Below are 6,000 nucleotides of genomic sequence, written 5' to 3'. Positions count from 1 at the left end.
TATATCCACCAATAACAATCAGTTAATAATTTTATATATTTAAATTTCCCACATAATATAGTGCTATAATAGAGTCCCCTCAAAAAAATTCCCTCATAAGTTAATATTAAATTAATTTTGCCCCTTAAGCAAAAAATAACGATTGCCCAAATAATTTAAATGTCAATGGTGCTTCCTCTTATGTTCTGAATGGCAAAATAGCTTCAACAGCAGCTGTTTGATAAATATCGCCATTCACAACCACCTCTTTCATTTTGGCTGTTTGGCGGAGGTTTTGAGAACCCCAGCTTAGTAAATCCGGCTGTTTGTATGTTCATCATTATTAAAATCGAGATGACGATTTGTAAAGTGGTGGTTTTGAAAAATGTCATTTCTGCCCGTTTTGTGCTTTAGTAAATCCGTTGGTTTGAACAAACCGGCCTTTAGTGAATCTAGCCCTAACTGTTTAGGTAACTACATCTCCTACCTACCTGCCAAGAGTTTCCCTTAGTTATCTAGTGTGCTCTGCCACTGAGAACGCCAGATGCGTGATATTCATCATGATGTTTAAAAGATGTTAGGACAAAAAGGAAGAGGAGACTGCCAGTAGGGGCTGAAAAACCCAGAGAAGTTCTAACTATTATTTCATCAAAGAATTTGTATTTATGAATGTTACCTGTGCGTTCCTTGTACCGTGTTCACTGCCCATGGTGTGGTTAGTTTTACCCCTTACAAACCAACCAAAACAGAAACTTAACAAAAAAGTAAAGGCCGGCCTCTAAAGGTTACTTACCCAGAGTCCGGCTTTCAGGCTACGTGATTAGTCACCTGTCTTGCACGTGTCCCCCGCTGTTCTGGTTGCTCCTGTTAGTTACCTGTGAGATGGGACAATTGAACGTACAGTGCACATTGTGCGATTCTTCTGGCTCCTGCTGAGCGGATATTTGTCGGACAGACGTCGTGTTGTCTGTGTCAGACCACAGATAAGTATCCTTTGGCGACTGAGTTCTACTTAGAATATGAACTTAAAAATGAGTTATTAGTTTTGGGTGGAGTTATCTTTTCAGCATAATATTTTTTTCATTAATGGTGAATTAAAACTGTTTAAAACATTTATTTTTATGCAATCAGCTTCTATTCAAACAAGTTATAATCTCATTGTATATTGACATTCTTCAGTCACAGTCCAATCACGGGACCCTTAATAGGGTTGAGATTTTTCTACTACTTTAACAAATTCCATAAGTGCTTGTTAGGAATCTAGTGGCATGGAAGTAAGGCACAAAGTCACTTATGTGAGAGAGAAAAAATGATAATGGCATTATACTGACATCTAGTGGTGAACGCATAAAAGGTTAGGTAACCAATAACATAAGTAGGTTCATAGAAAGTAAAGCCTACAAACAATGGAGCACATTTGTAAAGCACAATGGATGTGCACAGCACGTTGTCTTGGTTTTACACAGATGTGCCTAAATACTGCTCAGTTTAGGATAATTTATTACTTTATTTAATCATGAGAGTGGACATCAGGGGGTAAATTTATCAAGCTACGGGTTTGAAAAACTGGAGATGTTGCCTATAGCAACCAATCAGATTCTATCTGTTATTTTGTAGAATGTACTAAATAAATGATAACTAGAATCTGATTGGTTGCTATGGACAAGATCTTCACTTTTTCAAACCTGCAGATAGATAAATTTGCCCCTGTGACTGTCTTTATTACCTATCATCATAAATTATTTATATAGCGCCAGCAATTTCCGTAGCGCTATACAATTAGGAACAAACACAATAATAAAACGATACTGGGTAATACAAACAGACAGAGGTAAGAGAGCCCTGCTCGCAAAGCTTACACTATATAGGACAATGGGAGTCTGATACATGAGGTCAAGGTCCATACATTACATATTGGTCCTGCCAGAATGCAGAGTTAAAGTATGCCTAGAGGGCCATATGCTCCATTCACACAGCTATGTTAGTCAGGGGTTCAGTGTGTTGTAGTCTTGTGTGAACTGTGTAGAGGGTGGTAATAGGGTAACCTAGGGAGATTAAGATGCTAGTTGAGGAATATTATAAGCTTGCATGAAGAGGTGGGTGTTCAGAGTACTCTCAAAGGTTTGAAGACAAGAGGAAAGTCTTATTGTGTGAGGGAGGGAATTCCACAGAGTGAGTGCAGCCCGAAAAAAGTCCTGTAACCGGGAATAGGAGGATGTTATGAGAGTGGATGAGAGACGCAGATCTTGTGCAGAATGGAGGTGTCGAGTTGGGAGATATTTTGAGACAATTGAGGAGATGTATGTTGGTGCGATTTTGTTGATGGCCTTGTATGTTAGTACAAGAATTTTAGAATGGACTCGGTAAAAAACAGGCAACCAATGTAGAGACTGACAGTGTGGCTCACTTTTGTGTGTTAGACCTGATCTCCACCAGTCCACAGCTGGTGCAAAATTCAAATTATTTGGTGGAGTGAAAATAGCTATGGCCATTATAAACAAAGTGTTGTAGTACCAGTAGGAAAACTTGATGCCCATTGGTAGAGCTATAGCCATTGCAGGAAGGGAAAGGGGGGGGGGGGATGAAATGGCTGTGGTGAGGGGAACACAGTGATGCCCGTTCATCTATTACGCATTTAGCTTAACTATTTGGGCTGTGCTGTTTTGGGAGTGGAAAAACATTGCTGCACTGAGCAAATATTGCTGTTTATACTGGTCAAGGGGTCGGTTACACCTTGTCAGCATGCCTCTGAGATAATGATATTAGCACTTGTATAATAATCCAAGAGGAGGCAGCATGGTGTGTGTATGTTCTCAATGTGTTTGTGTGGGTGCTCCAGTTTCCTCCCACACTCCAAAAACATACTGGTAGGTTAATTAGCTGCTGACTGAATTGGACCTAAGTATCTGTTAATGAATTTAGATTGTAAGATCCAATGTGAATGACAAATATTCTTTGTACAACGGTAATTTTGTGGCGCTATAGAAATAAACCAACCCCACGCCAGTTTACAATACATATTTAAAAATTGTGAAATGGGGAAAACAACAACAAAGAAACAGTTGATGAGTCCTCAGATGAAATTAGGCCAGAGCTGTAAGCCCTTGATCCAGGCAATAGCCCCATCCCCCTATTATAATCCTTCACTGGTTACACATCATAATTTAGAATGTTGAGAATTCAATATCTCAGTAATTTGCCAATTTGTAACAAGTTTATTTACAATGCTGCAATTAACAGCTGTCTGCTTCGTGTATAATCTAATTGTAAATGGGCCCACTTCTATAGATTATGTGCCCCAAATATCTAAACCATGACAAGTAACTAGCTTCCATTGACCTGGATAGGTTAAAATCAAGCCTCAATCATCACTTCTTCTCAGATTGGTTGAGCTCTCCCTTATAGTTATCATAACCCTTCCCTTGTTCCTTTGAATGCAATAATCTATTATCAGCCATTATTGAACTTTTCTAGCTTGGACAGTCTAATCTCTCTCTTTCAAAATATTAAATTCCATTGGCTGTAGAAAAAACATGCCTCCCTTCGCCTCTGTTGCATTTCTAGGAATCATCCTGGATTCAAACAAAATGGAAACTTGCCTACATACAGAAAAGAAAGAAATGATCCCGTCTCTGGTAGTCTCCTTCTTTCCAAAAGAATCCTGTACTAGATCCAAAATACAGTAGTCACCTCATCTTTGCTATGAAGATTATTCCACAAAGTCATGCCTTCAATTTGTTTCTCCTGTACACTCCAATGTAACTATCCAGAAAAAAAAAATCCATTTCCATCGGTCCAAGTCAGTTAGATGTCTCCATGTGATCACTATTTCTCCAAAAGCATAATAATCTCTCTTCCTGCCAGTACCCTCACCAACCCACTCCTAGTTTCTAGTACACAGATGTTTTTCAAGACAAAAGGATTTCAGTACCTTGGCTCCAGAAGTTCTCTCACTCCCTAAGTTTGGTAATCCAGCATCCTTATTTAAAATCTACCTAGTGGTTGTTATGGGCAACAGCTGTTTCATAAACTTCTAGAACCAGATTGGTAGAGATATTCACCTCTTAGATTGTACACTCCCTTGAGCAGGGCCATCTCTCCTCCTGTTTCCACCACTTCTAACTCTGCTCTCCAGCTACCTAGCCCTCATCCTCAAGGACCTTCTGCCCTCCGACCCCTCTCGCTTTTCTCTTCACCACTCTGGGGCTCTTCCTGTCATCCACGCCCTCCCTCTTGGGCTCTGGCGTAAGCGGATCTTCCCTCTCTCCCTCCCCCCCGCATATGCTCCGGCGCATGTGGATCATCCCTCTCCCCCTCCCCAGCGCCCCTCTCTATAACTTTGCTTTGAGAATCCTGGGTGACTGTGCTTATTGTTAATTGTACCGTGCTGTCTCACCTCGTACCGTGATATTGTTTGTCCCTGTACAGCGCCAAAGACACCTTGTGGCGCCCTATAAATAAAAAATAATAATAATAATATAGCAGCCACCTTTCCTGTAGAAGCAGTACGTTCGGAGGACTAAGCTCTATAGTAGTAGACGCTTATCAGAACAAACCATAGCGCCAGGTAGATATTAAACGGAATACTGGAGGGCGAATATCCAGAGACAATCCAAGGGTTGTGGGTCAGAAACGAGCCGGATAGTTGGGAGACAGGCCAAAGGTCAGGGCAGGTAGCGAATGTGGGTTATCCAGAAACAGGCCAAGGTCAAAGGACACAGGAGTTCAAGCAGAATCCAGAGTCAAGCCAAAGGGTCACAATAGGAAATCAGTCCAAAGTAGTAAGGGAAACCCAGGAACAGGGGAGCAGGTCAGGAATGTGTGTTTAGTCAGAGGAACACTATAACCAACAGGCAGTGTCAGACTGGGGCATGAAGGGCCCACAGGGAGAATACAATGGTAGAGGCCCACCAGAGTTGCTGTGGCCAGCCACTAGAGAGGTGTAACCAAACTACTACAGGGGGTGTGGCAAGCCCATGAAAGACATCTAGCACCATAGTATAGGATATAAAGAATGCAGTGTGTATATAAAGAGTATAGTCTTTGTCTCCTTAGATTGGGAAGAACAGTCACCAAAAATAGGGATTGTCCAAGAAGAATCAAAACATTTGACAGACTATCCTGCTCTCTCCTACCTGTTCTTGTCATTTTCACCATCTGTGGCTGCTGGTGTCTTTAGCTGCACTTGTCTGGATCCTGGAATGTTGGGGGCCCTATATGGGGAAAAAAATGGACACATTTAGAAAATGCCAACCAACCCCGGCGTTAAATCAATAGTACCCATGATTAATAATTAGGCCTTCCTCCAGCCCCAATATTAAAAGAATAGTGTTCTCATTTAATAAATAGATCTATATCTCTCCAACCAAACCAAACATTAAAGTAATAGGTTTATTTATTAAGTGGGAATACTATTTCCCTCCCTCCAAACAGCCCCAGCAATAAATTGATAGTATTTACATTTAATAAACATATCTATTTCCCGCAACCATCAATTAATTAATTAATTCATATTCACATTTAATAAATAGACCTCCTTCTTCCCAAACTCATTCTCACATTCAATTAATAGCCCCCAAACCACCCCATCTTAAATTAATAGTCCCCACTATTAAATTAAATTGCCCCCCATCACCCCACAAACAAAGGAGCACCCATTAATTAACCACCACCTACCACACATACATTACATTGACACAAGCCCCAAGTGCTTTCACACACACACACACTACATTGACACAGCCCCTTGTGCCATCACACAGACACCTATATTGCCACAAGCCCCCTGTGCCATCACACACACACTACATTGCCACAAACCCCCTGTGCCATTACACACACTAACTACATTGCCACCAGCCCCCAGTGCCATCACACACATGCACCTACATTGCCACAAACCTCCTGTGCGATCACACACACGACATTGCCACAAGCCCCCTTTGCCATCACACACTCTAACTACATTGCCACAGGCCCCCTGTGCCATTACACACACACACACCCACACACACACACCAC

The sequence above is a fragment of the Mixophyes fleayi genome, chromosome 1 (assembly GCF_038048845.1).
Source record: "Mixophyes fleayi isolate aMixFle1 chromosome 1, aMixFle1.hap1, whole genome shotgun sequence".
Classification (NCBI taxonomy): domain Eukaryota; kingdom Metazoa; phylum Chordata; class Amphibia; order Anura; family Limnodynastidae; genus Mixophyes; species Mixophyes fleayi.
The sequence above is the reverse complement of the archived record's forward strand: the minus strand, read 5'-3'. Positions refer to the sequence as shown.